A 10,713-nucleotide genomic window follows, 5' to 3' on the forward strand; every position below is an offset into this window, starting at 1 on the left:
GTGCGCACATACTGCTTTCCAAAGAATTTTAGCTGTATGGACCTTTTTTCTGCTCTTTTTTTTCTAAGAAGGTTTTTTTATGTGTGCCATGATTATGTACCACCTGAATAGAGGCCTTGAAAGCAAAACAGAGCTTGCGAGTGCGCACAAACTGCTTTCCAAAGAATTTTAGCTGTATGGACCGTTTTTCTGCTTTTATTTTTCTAAGAAGGGTTTTTTATGTGTGCCATGAATATGTACTACCTGAGGCCTTGAAAGCAAAACAGAGCTTGCGAGTGCGCACAAACTGCTTTCCAAAGAATTTTAGCTGTATGGACCATTTTCCTGCTCTTTTTTTTCTAAGGGTTTTTTATGTGTGCCATGATTATGTACTACCTGAATAGAGGCCTTGAAAGCAAAACAGAGCTTGCGAGTGCGCACATACTGCTTTCCAAAGAATTTTAGCTGTATGGACCTTTTTTCTGCTCTTTTTTTTCTAAGAAGTGTTTTTTATGTGTGCCATGGTTATGTACCACCTGAATAGAGGCCTTGAAAGCAGAACAGAGCTTGCGAGTGCGCACAAACTGCTTTCCAAAGAATTTTAGCTGTATGGACCATTTTTCTGCTCTTTTTTTTCTAAGAAGGGTTTTTTATGTGTGCCATGATTATGTACTACCTGAATAGAGGCCTTGAAAGCAGATCAGAGCTTGCGAGTGCGCACAAACTGCTTTCCAAAGAATTTTAGCTGTATGGACCATTTTTCTGCTCTTTTTTTTTAAGAAGGGTTTTTTATGTGTGCCATGATTATGTACTACCTGAATAGAGGCCTTGAAAGCAGAACAGAGCTTGCGAGTGCGCACAAACTGCTTTCCAAAGAATTTTAGCTGTATGGACCATTTTTGTGCTCTTTTTTTTTTCTAAGAAGGGTTTTTTATGTGTGCCATGATTATGTACTACCTGAATAGAGGCCTTGAAACAAAACAGAGCTTGCGAGTGCGCACAAACTGCTTTTCAAAGAATTTTAGCTGTATGGACCATTTTTCTGCTCTTTTATTTTCTAAGAAGGGTTTTTTATGTGTGCCATGATTATGTACTACCTCAATAGAGGCCTTGAAAGCAGAACAGAGCTTGCGAGTGCGCACAAACTGCTTTTCAAAGAATTTTAGCTGTATGGACCATTTTTCTGCTCTTTTATTTTCTAAGAAGGGTTTTTTATGTGTGCCATGATTATGTACTACCTCAATAGAGGCCTTGAAAGCAGAACAGAGCTTGCGAGTGCACACAAACTGCTTTCCAAAGAATTTTAGCTGTATGGGCCATTTTTCTGCTCTTTTTTTCTAAGAAGGGTTTTTTATGTGTGCCATGATTATGTACTACCTGAATAGAGGCCTTGAAAGCAAAACAGAGCTTGCGAGTGCGCACAAACTGCTTTCCAAAGAATTTTAGCTGTATGGACCATTTTTCTGCTCCTTTTTTTTCTAAGAAGGGTTTTTTATGTGTGCCATGATTATGTACCACCTGAATAGAGGCCTTGAAAGCAGAACAAAGCTTGCGAGTGCGCACAAACTGCTTTCCAAAGAATTTTAGCTGTATGGACCATTTTTCTGCTCTTTTTTTTCTAAGAAGGGTTTTTTATGTGTGCCATGATTATGTACTACCTGAATAGAGGCCTTGAAAGCAGAACAGAGCTTGCGAGTGCGCACAAACTGCTTTCCAAAGAATTTTAGCTGTATGGACCATTTTTCTGCTCTTTTTTTTCTAAGAAGGGTTTTTTATGTGTGCCATGATTATGTACTACCTGAATAGAGGCCTTGAAAGCAAAACAGAGCTTGCGAGTGCGCACAAACTGCTTTTCAAAGAATTTTAGCTGTATGGACCATTTTTCTGCTCTTTTATTTTCTAAGAAGGGTTTTTTATGTGTGCCATGATTATGTACTACCTCAATAGAGGCCTTGAAAGCAGAACAGAGCTTGCGAGTGCGCACAAACTGCTTTCCAAAGAATTTTAGCTGTATGGACCATTTTTCTGCTCTTTTTTTTCTAAGAGTTTTTTATGTGTGCCATGATTATGTACTACCTGAATAGAGGCCTTTAAAGCAGATCAGAGCTTGCGAGTGCGCACAAACTGCTTTCCAAAGAATTTTAGCTGTATGGACCATTTTTCTGCTCTTTTTTTTCTAAGAAGGGTTTTTTATGTGTGCCATGATTATGTACTACCTGAATAGAGGCCTTGAAAGCAAAACAGAGCTTGCGAGTGCGCACAAACGGCTTTCCAAAGAATTTTAGCTGTATGGACCATTTTTCTGCTCTTTTATTTTCTAAGAAGGGTTTTTTATGTGTGCCATGATTATGTACTACCTGAATAGAGGCCTTGAAAGCAGAACAGAGCTTGCGAGTACGCACAAACTGCTTTCCAAAAATTTTTAGCTGTATGGACCATTTTTCTGCTCTTTTTTTTCTAAGAAGGGTTTTTTATGTGTGCCATGATTATGTACTACCTGAATAGAGGCCTTGAAAGCAAAACAGAGCTTGCGAGTACGCACAAACTGCTTTCGAAAGAATTTTAGCTGTATGGACCATTTTTCTGCTCTTTTTTTTGTAAGAAGGGTTTTTTATGTGTGCCATGATTATGTACCACCTGAATAGAGGCCTTGAAAGCAGAACAGAGCTTGCGAGTGCGCACAAACTGCTTTCCAAAGAATTTTAGCTGTATGGACCATTTTTCTGCTCTTTTTTTTCTAAGAAGGGTTTTTTATGTGTGCCATGATTATGTACTACCTGAATAGAGGCCTTGAAAGCAGATCAGAGCTTGCGAGTGCGCACAAACTGCTTTCCAAAGAATTTTAGCTGTATGGACCATTTTTCTGCTCTTTTTTTTTCTAAGAAGGGTTTTTTTATGTGTGCCATGAATATGTACTACCTGAATAGAGGCCTTGAAAGCAAAACAGAGCTTGCAGGGCGCACAAACTGCTTTCCAAAGAATATTAGCTGTATGGACCATTTTTCTGCTCTTTTTTTTCTAAGAAGGGTTTTTTATGTGTGCCATAATTATGTACTACCTGAATAGAGTCCTTGAAAGCAGAACACAGCTTGCGAGTGCGCACAAACTGCTTTCCAAAGAATTTTAGCTGTATGGACCATTTTTCTGCTCTTTTTTTTCTAAGAAGGGTTTTTTATGTGTGCCATGATTATGTACTACCTGAATAGAGGCCTTGAAAGCAGATCAGAGCTTGCGAGTGCGCACAAACTGCTTTCCAAAGAATTTTAGCTGTATGGACCATTTTTCTGCTCTTTTTTTTTAAGAAGGGTTTTTTATGTGTGCCATGATTATGTACTACCTGAATAGAGGCCTTGAAAGCAGAACAGAGCTTGCGAGTGCGCACAAACTGCTTTCCAAAGAATGTTAGCTGTATGGACCATTTTTCTGCTCTTTTTTTTTTCTAAGAAGGGTTTTTTATGTGTGCCATGATTATGTACTACCTGAATAGAGGATTTGAAAGCAAAACAGAGCTTGCGAGTGCGCACAAACTGCTTTCCAAAGAATTTTAGCTGTATGGACCATTTTTCTGCTTTTTTTTTTCTAAGAAGGGTTTTTTATGTGTGCCATGAATATGTACTACCTGAGGCCTTGAAAGCAAAACAGAGCTTGCGAGTGCGCACAAACTGCTTTCCAAAGAAATTTTAGCTGTATGGACCATTTTCCTGCTCTTTTTTTTTCTAAGAAGGGTTTTTTATGTGTGCCATGATTATGTACTACCTGAATAGAGGCCTTGAAAGCAAAACAGAGCTTGCGAGTGCGCACATACTGCTTTCCAAAGAATTTTAGCTGTATGGACCTTTTTTCTGCTCTTTTTTTTTTCTAAGAAGGTTTTTTTATGTGTGCCATGATTATGTACCACCTGAATAGAGGCCTTGAAAGCAAAACAGAGCTTGCGAGTGCGCACAAGCTGCTTTCCAAAGAATTTTAGCTGTATGGACCGTTTTTCTGCTTTTATTTTTCTAAGAAGGATTTTTTATGTGTGCCATGAATATGTACTACCTGAGGCCTTGAAAGCAAAACAGAGCTTGCGAGTGCGCACAAACTGCTTTCCAAAGAATTTTAGCTGTATGGACCATTTTCCTGCTCTTTTTTTGTAAGAAGGGTTTTTTATGTGTGCCATGATTATGTACCACCTGAATAGAGGCCTTGAAAGCAGAACAGAGCTTGCGAGTGCGCACAAACTGCTTTCCAAAGAATTTTAGCTGTATGGGCCATTTTTCTGCTCTTTTTTTTCTAAGAAGGGTTTTTTATGTGTGCCATGGTTATGTACCACCTGAATAGAGGCCTTGAAAGCAGAACAGAGCTTGCGAGTGCGCACAAACTGCTTTCCAAAGAATTTTAGCTGTATGGACCATTTTTCTGCTCTTTTTTTTCTAAGAAGGGTTTTTTATGTGTGCCATGATTATGTACTACCTGAATAGAGGCCTTGAAAGCAGATCAGAGCTTGCGAGTGCGCACAAACTGCTTTCCAAAGAATTTTAGCTGTATGGACCATTTTTCTGCTCTTTTTTTTTAAGAAGGGTTTTTTATGTGTGCCATGATTATGTACTACCTGAATAGAGGCCTTGAAAGCAGAACAGAGCTTGCGAGTGCGCACAAACTGCTTTCCAAAGAATTTTAGCTGTATGGACCATTTTTGTGCTCTTTTTTTTTCTAAGAAGGGTTTTTTATGTGTGCCATGATTATGTACTACCTGAATAGAGGCCTTGAAACAAAACAGAGCTTGCGAGTGCGCACAAACTGCTTTTCAAAGAATTTTAGCTGTATGGACCATTTTTCTGCTCTTTTATTTTCTAAGAAGGGTTTTTTATGTGTGCCATGATTATGTACTACCTCAATAGAGGCCTTGAAAGCAGAACAGAGCTTGCGAGTGCGCACAAACTGCTTTTCAAAGAATTTTAGCTGTATGGACCATTTTTCTGCTCTTTTATTTTCTAAGAAGGGTTTTTTATGTGTGCCATGATTATGTACTACCTCAATAGAGGCCTTGAAAGCAGAACAGAGCTTGCGAGTGCACACAAACTGCTTTCCAAAGAATTTTAGCTGTATGGGCCATTTTTCTGCTCTTTTTTTCTAAGAAGGGTTTTTTATGTGTGCCATGATTATGTACTACCTGAATAGAGGCCTTGAAAGCAAAACAGAGCTTGCGAGTGCGCACAAACTGCTTTCCAAAGAATTTTAGCTGTATGGACCATTTTTCTGCTCCTTTTTTTTCTAAGAAGGGTTTTTTATGTGTGCCATGATTATGTACCACCTGAATAGAGGCCTTGAAAGCAGAACAAAGCTTGCGAGTGCGCACAAACTGCTTTCCAAAGAATTTTAGCTGTATGGACCATTTTTCTGCTCTTTTTTTTTCTAAGAAGGGTTTTTTATGTGTGCCATGATTATGTACTACCTGAATAGAGGCCTTGAAAGCAGAACAGAGCTTGCGAGTGCGCACAAACTGCTTTCCAAAGAATTTTAGCTGTATGGACCATTTTTCTGCTCTTTTTTTTCTAAGAAGGGTTTTTTATGTGTGCCATGATTATGTACTACCTGAATAGAGGCCTTGAAAGCAAAACAGAGCTTGCGAGTGCGCACAAACTGCTTTTCAAAGAATTTTAGCTGTATGGACCATTTTTCTGCTCTTTTATTTTCTAAGAAGGGTTTTTTATGTGTGCCATGATTATGTACTACCTCAATAGAGGCCTTGAAAGCAGAACAGAGCTTGCGAGTGCGCACAAACTGCTTTCCAAAGAATTTTAGCTGTATGGACCATTTTTCTGCTCTTTTTTTTCTAAGAGTTTTTTATGTGTGCCATGATTATGTACTACCTGAATAGAGGCCTTTAAAGCAGATCAGAGCTTGCGAGTGCGCACAAACTGCTTTCCAAAGAATTTTAGCTGTATGGACCATTTTTCTGCTCTTTTTTTTCTAAGAAGGGTTTTTTATGTGTGCCATGATTATGTACTACCTGAATAGAGGCCTTGAAAGCAAAACAGAGCTTGCGAGTGCGCACAAACGGCTTTCCAAAGAATTTTAGCTGTATGGACCATTTTTCTGCTCTTTTATTTTCTAAGAAGGGTTTTTTATGTGTGCCATGATTATGTACTACCTGAATAGAGGCCTTGAAAGCAGAACAGAGCTTGCGAGTACGCACAAACTGCTTTCCAAAAATTTTTAGCTGTATGGACCATTTTTCTGCTCTTTTTTTTCTAAGAAGGGTTTTTTATGTGTGCCATGATTATGTACTACCTGAATAGAGGCCTTGAAAGCAAAACAGAGCTTGCGAGTACGCACAAACTGCTTTCGAAAGAATTTTAGCTGTATGGACCATTTTTCTGCTCTTTTTTTTGTAAGAAGGGTTTTTTATGTGTGCCATGATTATGTACCACCTGAATAGAGGCCTTGAAAGCAGAACAGAGCTTGCGAGTGCGCACAAACTGCTTTCCAAAGAATTTTAGCTGTATGGACCATTTTTCTGCTCTTTTTTTTCTAAGAAGGGTTTTTTATGTGTGCCATGATTATGTACTACCTGAATAGAGGCCTTGAAAGCAGATCAGAGCTTGCGAGTGCGCACAAACTGCTTTCCAAAGAATTTTAGCTGTATGGACCATTTTTCTGCTCTTTTTTCTTCTAAGAAGGGTTTTTTATGTGTGCCATGAATATGTACTACCTGAATAGAGGCCTTGAAAGCAAAACAGAGCTTGCAGGGCGCACAAACTGCTTTCCAAAGAATATTAGCTGTATGGACCATTTTTCTGCTCTTTTTTTTCTAAGAAGGGTTTTTTATGTGTGCCATAATTATGTACTACCTGAATAGAGTCCTTGAAAGCAGAACACAGCTTGCGAGTGCGCACAAACTGCTTTCCAAAGAATTTTAGCTGTATGGACCATTTTTCTGCTCTTTTTTTTCTAAGAAGGGTTTTTTATGTGTGCCATGATTATGTACTACCTGAATAGAGGCCTTGAAAGCAGATCAGAGCTTGCGAGTGCGCACAAACTGCTTTCCAAAGAATTTTAGCTGTATGGACCATTTTTCTGCTCTTTTTTTTTAAGAAGGGTTTTTTATGTGTGCCATGATTATGTACTACCTGAATAGAGGCCTTGAAAGCAGAACAGAGCTTGCGAGTGCGCACAAACTGCTTTCCAAAGAATGTTAGCTGTATGGACCATTTTTCTGCTCTTTTTTTTTCTAAGAAGGGTTTTTTATGTGTGCCATGATTATGTACTACCTGAATAGAGGATTTGAAAGCAAAACAGAGCTTGCGAGTGCGCACAAACTGCTTTCCAAAGAATTTTAGCTGTATGGACCATTTTTCTGCTTTTTTTTTTCTAAGAAGGGTTTTTTATGTGTGCCATGAATATGTACTACCTGAGGCCTTGAAAGCAAAACAGAGCTTGCGAGTGCGCACAAACTGCTTTCCAAAGAAATTTTAGCTGTATGGACCATTTTCCTGCTCTTTTTTTTTCTAAGAAGGGTTTTTTATGTGTGCCATGATTATGTACTACCTGAATAGAGGCCTTGAAAGCAAAACAGAGCTTGCGAGTGCGCACATACTGCTTTCCAAAGAATTTTAGCTGTATGGACCTTTTTTCTGCTCTTTTTTTTTCTAAGAAGGTTTTTTTATGTGTGCCATGATTATGTACCACCTGAATAGAGGCCTTGAAAGCAAAACAGAGCTTGCGAGTGCGCACAAGCTGCTTTCCAAAGAATTTTAGCTGTATGGACCGTTTTTCTGCTTTTATTTTTCTAAGAAGGATTTTTTATGTGTGCCATGAATATGTACTACCTGAGGCCTTGAAAGCAAAACAGAGCTTGCGAGTGCGCACAAACTGCTTTCCAAAGAATTTTAGCTGTATGGACCATTTTCCTGCTCTTTTTTTGTAAGAAGGGTTTTTTATGTGTGCCATGATTATGTACCACCTGAATAGAGGCCTTGAAAGCAGAACAGAGCTTGCGAGTGCGCACAAACTGCTTTCCAAAGAATTTTAGCTGTATGGGCCATTTTTCTGCTCTTTTTTTTCTAAGAAGGGTTTTTTATGTGTGCCATGATTATGTACTACCTGAATAGAGGCCTTGAAAGCAAAACAGAGCTTGCGAGTGCGCACAAACTGCTTTCCAAAGAATTTTAGCTGTATGGACCATTTTTCTGCTCCTTTTTTTTCTAAGAAGGGTTTTTTATGTGTGCCAGGATTATGTACCACCTGAATAGAGGCCTTGAAAGCAGAACAGAGCTTGCGAGTGCGCACAAACTGCTTTCCAAAGAATTTTAGCTGTATGGACCATTTTTCTGCTCTTTTTTTTTCTAAGAAGGGTTTTTTATGTGTGCCATGATTATGTACTACCTGAATAGAGGCCTTGAAAGCAGAACAGAGCTTGCGAGTGCGCACAAACTGCTTTCCAAAGAATTTTAGCTGTATGGACCATTTTTCTGCTCTTTTTTTTCTAAGAAGGGTTTTTTATGTGTGCCATGATTATGTACTACCTGAATAGAGGCCTTGAAAGCAGAACAGAGCTTTCTAAGAAGGGTTTTTTATGTGTGCCATGATTATGTACTACCTGAATAGAGGCCTTGAAAGCAGAACAGAGCTTGCGAGTGCGCACAAACTGCTTTCCAAAGAATTTTAGCTGTATGGACCATTTTTCTGCTCTTTTTTTTCTAAGAAGGGTTTTTTATGTGTGCCATGATTATGTACTACCTGAATAGAGGCCTTGAAAGCAGAACAGAGCTTGCGAGTGCGCACAAACTGCTTTCCAAAGAATTTTAGCTGTATGGACCATTTTTCTGCTCTTTTTTTTCTAAGAAGGGTTTTTTATGTGTGCCATGATTATGTACTACCTGAATAGAGGCCTTGAAAGCAGATCAGAGCTTGCGAGTGCGCACAAACTGCTTTCCAAAGAATTTTAGCTGTATGGACCATTTTTCTGCTCTTTTTTTTCTAAGAAGGGTTTTTTATGTGTGCCATGATTATGTACTACCTGAATAGAGGCCTTGAAAGCAAAACAGAGCTTGCGAGTGCGCACAAACTGCTTTCCAAAGAATTTTAGCTGTATGGACCATTTTTCTGCTCTTTTTTTTTCTAAGAAGGGTTTTTTATGTGTGCCATGAATATGTACTACCTGAATAGAGGCCTTGAAAGCAAAACAGAGCTTGCAGGGCGCACAAACTGCTTTCCAAAGAATATTAGCTGTATGGACCATTTTTCTGCTCTTTTTTTTCTAAGAAGGGTTTTTTATGTGTGCCATAATTATGTACTACCTGAATAGAGTCCTTGAAAGCAGAACACAGCTTGCGAGTGCGCACAAACTGCTTTCCAAAGAATTTTAGCTGTATGGACCATTTTTCTGCTCTTTTTTTTCTAAGAAGGGTTTTTTATGTGTGCCATGATTATGTACTACCTGAATAGAGGCCTTGAAAGCAGATCAGAGCTTGCGAGTGCGCACAAACTGCTTTCCAAAGAATTTTAGCTGTATGGACCATTTTTCTGCTCTTTTTTTTTAAGAAGGGTTTTTTATGTGTGCCATGATTATGTACTACCTGAATAGAGGCCTTGAAAGCAGAACAGAGCTTGCGAGTGCGCACAAACTGCTTTCCAAAGAATGTTAGCTGTATGGACCATTTTTCTGCTCTTTTTTTTTCTAAGAAGGGTTTTTTATGTGTGCCATGATTATGTACTACCTGAATAGAGGATTTGAAAGCAAAACAGAGCTTGCGAGTGCGCACAAACTGCTTTCCAAAGAATTTTAGCTGTATGGACCATTTTTCTGCTTTTTTTTTTTCTAAGAAGGGTTTTTTATGTGTGCCATGAATATGTACTACCTGAGGCCTTGAAAGCAAAACAGAGCTTGCGAGTGCGCACAAACTGCTTTCCAAAGAAATTTTAGCTGTATGGACCATTTTCCTGCTCTTTTTTTTTCTAAGAAGGGTTTTTTATGTGTGCCATGATTATGTACTACCTGAATAGAGGCCTTGAAAGCAAAACAGAGCTTGCGAGTGCGCACATACTGCTTTCCAAAGAATTTTAGCTGTATGGACCTTTTTTCTGCTCTTTTTTTTTCTAAGAAGGTTTTTTTATGTGTGCCATGATTATGTACCACCTGAATAGAGGCCTTGAAAGCAAAACAGAGCTTGCGAGTGCGCACAAGCTGCTTTCCAAAGAATTTTAGCTGTATGGACCGTTTTTCTGCTTTTATTTTTCTAAGAAGGATTTTTTATGTGTGCCATGAATATGTACTACCTGAGGCCTTGAAAGCAAACAGAGCTTGCGAGTGCGCACAAACTGCTTTCCAAAGAATTTTAGCTGTATGGACCATTTTCCTGCTCTTTTTTTGTAAGAAGGGTTTTTTATGTGTGCCATGATTATGTACCACCTGAATAGAGGCCTTGAAAGCAGAACAGAGCTTGCGAGTGCGCACAAACTGCTTTCCAAAGAATTTTAGCTGTATGGGCCATTTTTCTGCTCTTTTTTTTCTAAGAAGGGTTTTTTATGTGTGCCATGATTATGTACTACCTGAATAGAGGCCTTGAAAGCAAAACAGAGCTTGCGAGTGCGCACAAACTGCTTTCCAAAGAATTTTAGCTGTATGGACCATATTTCTGCTCCTTTTTTTTCTAAGAAGGGTTTTTTATGTGTGCCAGGATTATGTACCACCTGAATAGAGGCCTTGAAAGCAGAACAGAGCTTGCGAGTGCGCACAAACTGCTTTCCAAA

The sequence above is a fragment of the Amblyomma maculatum genome, unplaced genomic scaffold, assembly GCF_055883805.1.
Source record: "Amblyomma maculatum isolate TAMU_Amacu unplaced genomic scaffold, ASM5588380v1 scaffold_44, whole genome shotgun sequence".
NCBI classification, from domain to species: domain Eukaryota; kingdom Metazoa; phylum Arthropoda; class Arachnida; order Ixodida; family Ixodidae; genus Amblyomma; species Amblyomma maculatum.